Below are 12,729 nucleotides of genomic sequence, written 5' to 3'. Positions count from 1 at the left end.
ACTAGAATCGCATGCCTCTTGTATTTGGTATTTTTACATGAAGATGAAACTAGTATGATGCGGAAATAAAATACTAGTATACCTTTTCTTTTGCAAGCAAAAACCTCTAGGTCTTCTACCGTATTCCTCTTCTAACCTCGGATGTTGTGTGGGCAACGATCTTCCGAGATGAGAAACCACCAAAGCACCTTCTTCTCCTCCTTGCAAGGTTCGGCCAAATCAAGTGCACCCCCAAGGAAGAAGAGAAACCACCACCAATGCTCCAAGGGATGAAAGCTTTCTCTCCTTCTTCTCCAAGCTAGAAAACTGGCCACCACTTGATCTCCAAGAGGAAGAAGAGATTCGGCCACAACAAGGAGAAGAGAGATCTTGAAGGGGCCGGCCACACCAAGGAAGAAAAGAGGGAGAAGAATAATAAAGTTGTGTGTCATGAAGGCACCCCAACCCCCTCTTTTATATTCCTTAGCTTGGGAAAATAAGGGAATTTAATTACAATAAAATTTCCTTAACTTTCCTTGACATGAATTAATTAAGAAAAAATTAAACAAAATTTCCTTAACCTCCATGTCATGGCCGGCCACATCAATAAAAGCAAACAAGGCAATTTCAATCAACAATTTAAAATTCCTTATTTGTCTTCGAAAATTTTAAAAAATAAAATTTTCCTTTAAAATCCCTTCATGGTTGATAAAAAGAAATTTCTATAATTTTAATTTTTCAACATGTGAATAATTTACAAAGAAGAAAAATAAAATATCTTTCCAATCTACAAATAAGGAAAGAGATCTAATCTCTTTATTTAATCTTTTGTAGATCCTTTTAAGAGATATTTTAATTTTTAATCTCTCCAATTAAATTATATCTTTCACATAAGAAAATTTTAAAATTAAAATTATTTTTAATTTAATGGGGACCGGCCACCTAAGCTTGGGTTCAAGCTAGGGCCGGCCACCCATTAACCAAGGCTTGGCCGGCCCTAGCTTGATCCACAAGCTAGCTTGGCCGGCCCATATATCATGGGTATGAAGGTGGGTATAGGTGGGTATAGTACTCTATAAATAAGAGGCTACGATAGGGACCGAGAGGAGGAATTGGTTTTGGTCTCCCGATAAAATTAAGCATCTCGTGTTCGCCCCGAACACACAACTTAATTTTATCAATAATAATTCATTTCACTAGAGAACTATTATTGAACTACCGCACCAATCCCAAATTACATTTTTGGGCTCCTTCTTATTATGAGTGTGTTAGTCTCCTTGTGTTTAAGATGTCAAATGTCCACTAATTAAGTGAGTTACTGACAACTCATTTAATTAGTATCTTAGTCCAAGAATAGTACCACTCAACCTTATCGTCATGTCGGACTAAGTCCACCTGTAGGGTTTAACATGACAATCCTTATGAGCTCATCTTGGGGACATTATCAACCTAGATCACTAGGACATGGTTTCCTTTTATAATCAACAACACACACTATAAGTGATATCATTTCCCAACTTATCGGGTTTATTAATTTATCGAACTAAATCTCACCCATTGATAAATTAAAGAAATAAATATCAAATATATGTGCTTGTTATTATATTAGGATTAAGAGCACACACTTCCATAATAACTGAGGTCTTTGTTCCTTTATAAAGTCAGTATAAAAAAAACGACTTCTAATGGTTCTACTCAATACACTCTAAGTGTACTAGTGTAATTATATAGTTAAGATAAACTAATTCCTAATTACACTACAACCTTCCAATGGTTTGTTCCTTTCCATTTTGGTCGTGAGCTGCTGTCTATAATTTATAAGGTACTGATAACATCATCTTCTGTATGTGACACCACATACTATGTTATCTACAATATAAATTAATTGAACAACTACAAACAAATGTAGATAATTTGACCAAATGTGATTCTTTATTCAAAATAAATGTTTACAAAAGCTTAGGTTTTCATTATACACTCTAACAACTTTTATGTCTCTATTGAGGAATACAGTCTTTACATTCATTTGATGTAGCTCCAAATCATAATGAGAGACAAGTACCATGATTACCCTAAGAGAGTCCTTCGTCAACACAGGTGAGAAAGTCTTCTTTTAATCAATATCTTTTTTTTAGTGAATCCCTTAGCAACAATATGAGACTTATACTTTTCGATATTGCCCCTTAATCTCGTTTGATTTAAATATCCATTTACAACCAAAGGACTTCTTACCTTTAGGTAATTCGACAAGTTTCAAATGTGATTGTTTATCATCTAGACTTCAACTCTTCTTGCATGATGCTAATCCACCTTTTAGGGTTAGAGCATTATTTGAACTCTTGAAAATATATAGGATCACTTTCCAACCCTATGTCAAAATTATGCTCTTGGAGATAAATATAATCATGAGAATTTATGGTTCGCCATTCCCTATGGATCGCCTTAAAGACACTTATGTTTGAGGTGGTTGAGGTTAGGGACATAGCCAAAGGGGGGTGATGGGGGCTATCGTCCCCTCCCCCCTTTATTTTTTTAGTGTAATAGGTTTATAGGGTATAAAAATAGGGGGTGAAAGAAAGAAGAGTGGGAGGTAATGGCATGACTGTCTCCCCTCAACATAAACACATACCTTTCGCCCCCCTCGATATAAAATTCCTGGCTCTATCCCTGGTTGAGATACTTACTCATCAATATGAGGTAATACCTCAATTTTAGTGGTAGACTCTGTAGGATTGAAAGTGCTTGAGGCAAGGGTGTGGCTTTTACTTTCGTTTCATAAATACGCAACGAAAATAGAAGTAAACAAAAAACCAATCGCTAACACTTTTTCGTTACTTGGTTCGGAGCCTGTATCGACTTCTACTCCAAGGCTTGCACGTAAGAGTGCTTTCGATGGGCAATCACTAATCAATCGAAATATTACAAATTGAGTATTACAAATAATTAGCAATTTAAAGAATACCGACAACAGAAAATCTTTGGTGGAACAGTCGTCGGAGCTTTCGACCGTTGTAGCGGCATTTTCTGAGCAGCTCGAAGAAGCGGAAGTCGTTCGTTGTGTTGTCTTGCAGCTTCTGGTCGAGGCTCCTTATATAGGCTGTTCTGACCACTCGAAACCCCTCCGAGCGCTTGGAAAACGTGGCTTGGCCACTCCGTGCGCGCCACATCAGCTACCCAATAATTTTTAGGTTCCGGGCGCCTGGACCAACTCCAGCCGCCCGAACTAGTTCCGGGCTCCCGGACTCCTTCCGGGCGCCTGGACCACCTTTCTCCAGCTCCTTGTTTTCTGCAATACAAAGTTAGTTCAGGCAAAAATAATATACATATAATATGAAATTATGACATCCTCTGACTGTCCGGTTCTGACTTCGAGTTTCGTCAAAACTCTAGGTCGAACCCACACTTACTGTCCCTCTTCGGGAAACGCGTCCTCACCTACTCCACTCAGGAGAAGTTACTTGTTGACAGTCCGATCCTCCAGACCGACTAGACTTTCTGCCTAGGGTTACCACTCCCAAGGGTTTTCCTCAACCTAGGGTTACCGCCCCCTATGACCTAGGGTTACCACCCCCTAGGATTTTCCTCCACCTAGGGTTATCACCCCCTAGGACCTAAGGTTACCGCCTCTTAGAATTTTCTACTTGCTTAACAGCAGCTAGGACTTTTGCCTAAGTACCCTTAGGACTTTCCTGCAATCTCATTGTAATTCGTTAGACGATAAATAACCTTAACTTTGAACCCTTTGCCATTATCAAAACTTGGGTTCGATAATCGGATGCTTCCCGCACCAACAATCTCTCCCTTTTTGTTATGGCAACAAAATTCAAAGTTAAGTAAAACATAATTAAAAAGAATGAATGAATGCAAATAACGTAATATGATTAAAAAACATAATTCAAGTGCAATCAGTATAATTCAAGTGTAATCAGTATCTCCCCCTTAATCACTTATCCACTTTTTAATTACTTAACTTCATTTCTTCCTACTCTTTGCCATATATCAAAAAAGTAGAAAGATGGTTGTAACGATAGGAAATTTTAGCTCCTCCTGAAAGGTAGCATTTTCTAAAAAGATATTGCCAATTGTAGTTTTGAAAGTAGATTTATGAAGAAGGAAAAATTGATTTGAAGGTGATTTTTTAGGGTTTACCAAAAACTTAGCTAGATTTTGAGAATAGCTTTAGCTTTTCAAAATAACTTAGAAAAACTTAAGTTTTGACAAACACAAAAAAAAAATTGAAAATACGCTTTTTGTTTTAAACTTAGCCAAATATTTAAACTTTAAAAGCGACTTACCAAAAATTTGGTTGAAAATTAGTTAAGTACGTTAAAAAACTTGATAAAAATACTTTAGCTTTAAAACTATTTTGATAAATGCTTGCCTTTAAAAAAAAAAAAAAAACTTAGTTAAACGTACTAAACTTAAAATGATTTTGACAACACCTTTAGATTAAAAAAAGTTTGTTTAAATACTTAGCTTTAAAAATAATTTTGTTTAAACACCAAAAACTGAAGTTTTAAAAAATATTTTTAATTAAAAAAAAGGAAAAAAACTTAAATTTAGTTTCTTTCACTCCCCCTTGATTAATGTTAGTCTTCAAAGTCCTAGAGTCCAAGCATGAGTATTAAAAAGAAATTGAACATAAATGCCTTCCTTAACAAATGTCTAGCCTTTAGCTACTAGCTATTTACCATGAGGTAGTAGCTTTCACTTGGTTAGTCAAATTAAGCAAGTGGTCTAGTTAGTTTGACTAAGCTTGGATAACTTAATTTGATTAATTTCAATTTGATATTTATTGTCCAGACTTATGTTGTAACGACCCGCCTTCTACTAACTAAGCTGTAAGGCCAGACCGTCACATTGTGCTGTGCTAAGCTATATCCATGACCATCACTAAGTCTAGGTGCGGAAGCTGTACTAATTAAAACTTTGCTAAACTACTACCATTTATTGATTCTATATGTGCTAAGGGGTGTAATCTAAACTATTCATGACATATATTACATCCACCCAATGGTCAAGGAGCTTAACTAAGGGTTTCTTACTGACATCAGGCCTCCCAATCGATCCACGGATCGATTGGAATAGCTTGATCGATCCACGGATCAATTGGAATGGCTTGATCGATCCATTGATCCATCCAGGTGGCTGCTGTATACGAAACTTAGGTTGGATCGATCCAGTGATCGATTCAGCACGCTACTGTGCTCGGGGCGATATTCTGGATCGATCGGCTGATCGATCCAGACTGGCCAATCGATCCAGTGATCGATCCCAGGGCTTTCTGTTCGTGACAGAAGGCATCCGAATCGATCAACTGATCGATCCAGGAGCTTACTGTTCGCGGTACGAACTTATCAATCGATCAGCTGATCGATTGAGAAGCCTCCAATCGATCTGCCGATCGATTGGGGTTTCTGATTTCGTACTAGAAGTCTGATTTCAGCACTATTTTGTGCCTCAATCACACACACAAGTTCTAAGATGACTGGGAAACATTCTAATAACACTAACTGACATTCTAAGCATGAACACTAATAATCTGAACAGGTCTTTCATGATTCATAACATTAAAATAACTGAAAATAAAGAAAGTAACAACTTAATAAAATGCTAAAGTTTCAGATCTATTTCTAGTTTCTCCAAGGTCTTTATTCCAAGTTCCATCCACACACATCTTCATCGCATTGCCCTCCAGCCTCCGCTAGTCCACCTTTCCTTTACCTTTATCTGCAGTATAAGGAAAAAGTATCTGTAAGCTTTACGCTTAGTAAGAAACCATCTACCTCACAAAACATGCATACGATGCAATTTATGTTTTTAAAACATGCTATTCGAAATATATGTATACTGAATATGCTAAGCATGGCATGGCATACAACACATAGAAGTAAAACTGATCATGGCAATAAAGCTAATGATAAACTATCATGTTGTATCAATAGAAAACTAAACTGATACTAAAGCTGAACTAAGCTAATACTAATCTGATGCTAAAGCTGAACTGAACTCACATGACTAATTTGTGATGTTTGAAAACTATATTCATAAGTAGATTAAAATAATAATCAAGCTGCTGTTTGGGCCCGACAACTGTACTTGCTGTGCGCGCATCCCTAACTAGACCCGTATTTGCAAGTCCCGAATTTAGTAGGGTTACTAGGTTATCTGAACCTAGGGACGACTGTGGGAGTCCAACCCAATGGATATCTAATCCAGTATAGTGCCACTGAAAAAGTAAAATACTGAACATAGCTAATTATTGATTGTCTTTCTCTTTCTAGGTTATCTGAACCTTGAACTAGGTTGTCTGAACCTAGAGGCGACTGTGGGAGCCCACCCATTGGACATCTAGTCCTATAAGAGCTGTAGCAAGACTAAATAAGCTGTGAAAATGCTTTTATTGTATTTATATAAGCTAATAAAATGCCTAGGTTGCATTTTAACTGTGCTAACAATTTATTCGAACACTTGGTATGCGCTAGTTCGCATCCTTTGTGCCGAAAGTCTACATATTACTAAACTAAAGCTTACAATTCATACGAAAGCTACTTATACCACAGGTGAGGGGTTTCTTACCTCCTGCTCGAAGTTTCTTACGATTCTAATCGCTAGATTTCCGGAGAAGACGATCCTTTCGACGATCTTCTCGCGTCTATGCGTTCCTCTCGCGGAGGGGAGCGCCCTCCTGTCGGAGTCGTCGCCGGAAGATGCTCCTAGAGCCTTTGGGATGAAACCCTAACCCTTGGGGGCTTGGTGTGCCGAGAGAGAAAGAGGAGGGAGGGGGCGGCGTGAGGTTAGGGTGAGGAGGAGGAAAGTCACTAATAAAATCTAATAACTCCTCTTTTAATTTCCTATTTATATTAAGTGGTTAAATTCATCCAACTCCAATATAAATATAATTGTTTCCCTTCCCTTTCAGCACGGCCCTGCTGGGTTCACTTGGTTACTAGAGTCCGCTATAAGTCGTAGGACCCAATAGGTCTCGGGTTCAAAATCCGCATAGGCTATGTTACGACTTCATTTATTTTTGCTACTTCCGCTACTCTAAAAATTCCATAAAAATATCCTAAAATTCCAGAAAAATCATAGAATATTTCTAAAATAATTTTGAGAATTTTCGGGAGTTACAATCCCCCATAACTTATAAAAAGTTCATCCTCGAACTTAGAATAACTCTGGGTACTTCTGTCTCATACTAGTTTCTGTCTCCCAGGTTGCCTCTTCTGCTGTGTGACTTTGCCAAACTACTTTCACTAATGGTACTTCCTTGTTCCGCAATTTCTTAACTGCTCGGTCTATTATCTGAATAGGCCGACTGTCATAGCTGAGGTCTTCGCGGACTGGTACCGACTGGGGCTCAATAACTTGGGTGGCATCTGGGATATGCTTCTTCAGCATAGAGACATGAAATACATTATGGATGGCTGACATCTCCTGTGGTAGCTCTAGTTCATATGCTACCTTGCCAACTCTTCTAGTGATAAGGTACGGTCCCACATATCTGGGACTTAGCTTGCCCTTTTTCCCAAAACACATTACTCCCTTCATGGGAGCTACTCTGAGGAACACTGAATCCCCAACTGAAAACTCTAAGGGTATGCGTCGTGTATCAGCATAGCTTTTCTGGCAGCTCTGAGCTGTCTCTATCCTCTGGCGGATCTGCTGTACAGCTGCTGTGGTATCTGCTACTAGATCTGTCTGAAGTTCTAGTTCTTTCTGTTCACCACTCTCATACCAGCAGATTGGAGATCTACACCTCCGCCCATAGAGAGCCTCGTAAGGTGCCATGCCGATGGTGGCCTGATAGCTATTGTTGTACGTAAATTCTACTAAACTCAGATATTTGCACCTACTTCCCTTGAAATCTAGGGCATATGCTCGGAGAATATCTTCGAGTACCTGATTAACTCGCTCTGTCTGACCATCTGTCTGAGGATGGAAAGCTGTGCTGAACTTTAACTTCGTGCCCAAGGCTGACTGTACACACTCCCAGAAGTGTGATGTGAACCTACTGTCTCGGTCTGAAATAATGGTTCGTGGGACTCCATGTAGTCTGACGATCTCCTTGAGATATAACTGAGCTAGATGTTCCATGGAGTAGGATATCCTGATAGCTAAGAAGTGGGCTGATTTAGTTAACCTGTCAACTATTACCCAGATGGTATCAAAACCATTCGTGGTTCTGGGTAATCCCACTATGAAATCCATAGAAATGTCTTCCCACTTCCATTCTGGGATCTGGATAGGCTGCAGAACTCCTCCTGGTCTCTGATGTTCTGCTTTAACCCTCTGACAGGTTAGGCAGGTGCTGACATATCGAGCGATGTCTCTCTTCATCCCAGGCCACCAAAAATATTTCTTCAAATCCTGGTACATTTTGGTGGAGCCAGGACGCATCGCATAGGGAGTCTTGTGAGCCTCATCTAAAATCTTTCTTCGTAATTCCTCCTGATCTGGAACACATAATCTGTCACCAAAGTATAATACCCCGCTATCTGATATTCTGAACTCTCTACCTTCTGATTCTGCTATCCCTTGCTTGATTTTCTGAATTTCAGGATCCTGTTCCTGAGCTGTCTGAATGTCACCAAGCAAGGTAGACTCTAATGTCATAGTAGAGAGCTGTCCAACTATGAGTTCGAGACCGAAATCTATGATCTCCTTCTGTAGGGGCGGTGACATGGCTGCTAGAGACAGTAAGGTAGCATCGGACTTCCTGCTAAGTGCGTCTGCTACCTTATTAGCTTTTCCTGGGTGGTAGAGGATGTCTATGTCGTAGTCTTTGACCAGCTCTAGCTATCTGCGCTGTCACTTATTCAGATCCTTCTGAGTGAAGAAGTACTTCAGACTCTGATGATCTGTATATACTCTACACCGAGCTCCATACAAGTAATGTCTCCAAATTTTGAGAGCGAACACGACTGCTGCAAGCTCAAGGTCATGAGTAGGGTAATTCTTCTCATATTCCTTGAGTTGTCTGGAGGCGTAGGCGATTACCTTGCCATTTTGCATCAACACTGCTCCTAGTCCCAACTTAGAGGCATCACTATATATATCAAAGCTATCTGTGTTCTCGGGTAGAGTCACAATAGGTGCACTGGTCAATCTCCTCTTTAGCTTGCTAAAGCTGTTCTCGCAGTCCTCTGTCCACTAAAATTTTCTGTTATTTCTGGTAAGAGCTGTCAGTGGGGAGGCTATCCTGGAGAAGTCCTCTACGAATTTTCTGTAATAACCTGCTAATCCCAAAAAGCTCCTGATCTCACTAGCGTTCTTGGGTCTTTTCCAGTTACTCACGGCTTCTATCTTACTGGGGTCTACCATGATACCATCCTTTGAGATGATGTGACCCAGGAAGGACACCTGATCCAACCAAAATTCACATTTCGTGAACTTGGCATACAGCTTGTTCTACTGAAGGGTCTGCAGTACTATTCTCAGGTGCTCTGCGTGTTCTTCCTGAGTTCCTGAATATATAAGGATGTCATCGATGAATACGATAATGAACTTATCTAAGTATTCTCTGAATACTCTGTTCATGAGATCCATGAAAGTAGCTGGAGCATTTGTCACGCCGAAGGGCATGACTACGAACTCGTAATGTACGTATCCAGTCCTGAATGCTGTCTTGGGTATATCCCCTTCTTTAACTTTCACCTGATGATAACCTGATCTGAGGTCTATTTTAGAGAACACTGCTGCTCCCTTTAGCTGATCGAACAAGTCATCTATTCTGGGAAGAGGATACCTGTTCTTGATGGTGACTTGGTTCAGTGCTCTGTAATCTATGCACAGGCGCATGCTCCCGTCCTTCTTTTTCACGAACAATACAGGCGCTCCCCATGGTGAGTGACTAGGACGCAAGAAGCTCCTGTAATTGCTCATGAAGTTCCTTCAGTTCTGCTGGAGCCATGCGGTACGGCGCTTTGGAAATAGGATTTGTACCGGGAATGAGCTCTATCTCAAATTCAATCTCCCTGTCTGGTGCTAGGCCTGGTAACTCTTTAGGGAAGACTGCTGGGTAGTCACATACGACTCGAATCTCTGCTAGCTGTTGGTCCTGGTCCTGACTGGCACTGACTACATGAGCTAAAAATCCCGTACATCCTGAATCCATTAATCTCTGTGCTTTCATAGCTGAGAGAAACTTTTTGGCCTTTCTCTTGGGTTCTCCGATGAACTCGAACTGTGCTTCTGCTTCAGGTTGGAATATGACTCTCTGTTTACGACACTCGATGGAAGCACCGTATTTGATCAGGAAGTCCATTCCAAATGTGACATCATAATCAGTCATTTCTAGCACTATCAGATCACAAAAGAGCTCTCTGTCTGCTATAATGACTGGCACTGCTCTAAGCCAGTGCGTGGATGACATAATTTCTCCCGAAGGTAACGTCATCAAGAACTGGCTACTGAGTACCTCTGGGGGTATCGCTAACTTCTCGACAAATGCCCTGGATACATAAGAATGGGTTGCCCCAGTATCGAATAAGACAGTTGTATTTTGCTGTAAAATACTAATCTGACCTGAAACAACTGTCAAGGCATTCTCTACATCTTCTCTGGTGAGTGAGCAGATCCTCGCATTTGTCATAGCTAGAGGGGCTTCTAGTCTGCCCTGGCTGATGTGTGGACCATCTAGAGCGGCCTGCATCTGATGTAACTGAGATGGCTGGCCTCTATACTGAATCGGTTGTGGTGGAGGAAGACTAGTCTTGTTCGGGCACTGCTTAGCCATATGCCCTTCCTGTCCACATTCAAAACATCCTCGAGTGCCCTTACGACAAACTCCAGGGTGGAATTTCCCACAAGTAGCACACTTGGGATAACTAGGCTGTTTGCTGGCTGGTCCTCCCTTTGGGTTTCCAGTTAGAGCTGTGGCCCTGTTGTTTCTGAGTACTTGAGCCTCCTTGCCCTTTGGACTCTGAGAGAACTTGCTTCTGCTACTTGATATTATTCTGGTAGTGCTCGGTGGTCAGAGCACTGCTGACTAGTTCTTCGGTGGTTTGTGGCCTATGAATGCCGCCAGCCACGTTCATCGCTATTTCCGGCCTCAGCATCTTGAGCATCAACCGGACTCGTTCTTTCTCTGTGCCGACTAGTTCAGGGCATAGACGAGCCAATCTATTGAATTTCTTCACGGCTTCCTCAACTGATAGGTTGCCCTGACGAAACTCAGTGAACTTGTCGTAGTGGCGGTTTGTGACCCGCATATAAAAGAACTCCTCGAAGAATTCTTTCTCGAAGTCCGCCCATGTCATCTGGTTCACTGGGCGCTTCGCTCTAATTCTCTCCACTCCTGCTCAGACAGAAGGAGGCGCACTTCACCTTCTCATGTTCTGGCCCAGAAGCTCCATCGTACTCTCCAGTGTTTTGAACCATGCTTGAGCATCCCATGGTTCGGTGGTACCTGAGAAGTTCTCGGGCTTAACTCTCTGCCACTAGATCGGATAGGCTTCTCTCTTTTCCTCGGGTGCTGGGGCTACTGGTGTTGTAGGTTGGATGGTGGAACCTCTAAGACCACTGATGTTGCTAAGTTTGGTGGCTATCTCCTGTTGCTGTTCAGCTAACTGCTGCTGTAACTGAGCCACTAATGCTGTCAGGTCTGGGGGAGGCACTGAACTGCCTGCCTCATGCTGGGGCTTAGTAGCTGGTGCCCTTCTAGTTGAGCGTCCTCGTGCCATTTCTAAAGGAACAAAGGACATACATGACCAATACAATCATAATGGAGTAACTATTGTTATCATGTTAACTACTATCATAAACAAGCATGCTTTAGTTATCTACAAACACGAAAGCAATAACATACAAAGTGAGAGGTATTCTTACTTGGAAGCTGCAGGTTCAATGCTGATGTGTGTGTAGGAAGTATGGAACTTTATGCTCTGATACCACTCTGTAACGACCCGCCTTCTACTAACTAAGCTGTAAGGACGGACCGTCACATTGTGCTGTGCTAAGCTATATCCATGACCATCACTAAGTCTAGGTGCGGAAGCTGTACTAATTAAAACTTTGCTAAACTACTACCATTTCTTGATTCTATATGTGCTAAGGGGTGTAATCCAAACTATTCATGACATATATTACATCCCCCCAATGGTCAAGGAGATTAACTAAGGGTTTCTTACTGACATCAGGCCTCCCAATCGATCCACGGATCGATTGGAATGGCTTATCGATCCATTGATCGATCCAGGTGGCTGCTGTATACGGAATTTAGGTTGGATCGATCCAGTGATCGATTCAGCATGCTACTGTGCTCGGCGCGATATTCTGGATCGATCGGTTGATCGATCCAGACTGGCCAATCGATCCAGTGATCGATCCTAGGACTTTCTGTTCGCGACAGAAGGCATCCGGATCGATCGACTTATCGATCCAGGAGCTTACTGTTCGCGGTACGAACTTCTCAATCGATCGGCTGATCGATTGAGAAGCCTCCAATCGATCAGCCGATCGATTGGGGTTTCTGATTTCGTACTAGAAGTCTGATTTCAGTACTGTTTCATGTCTCAATCACAGACACAAGTTCTAAGATGACTGGGAAACATTCTAATAACACTAACTGACATTCTAATCATGAACACTAATAATCTGAACAAGTCTTTCATGATTCATAACATTAAAATAACTGAAAATAAAGAAAGTAACAACTTAATAAAATGTTAAAGTTTCAGATGTATTTCTAGTTTCTCCAAGGTCTTTATTCCAAGTTCCATCCACACACATCTTCATCGCATTGCCCTC

The sequence above is a fragment of the Zingiber officinale genome, chromosome 3B (genome assembly GCF_018446385.1).
Source record: "Zingiber officinale cultivar Zhangliang chromosome 3B, Zo_v1.1, whole genome shotgun sequence".
NCBI classification, from domain to species: Eukaryota; Viridiplantae; Streptophyta; class Magnoliopsida; order Zingiberales; family Zingiberaceae; genus Zingiber; species Zingiber officinale.
This window is presented reverse-complemented; position numbering follows the sequence as displayed.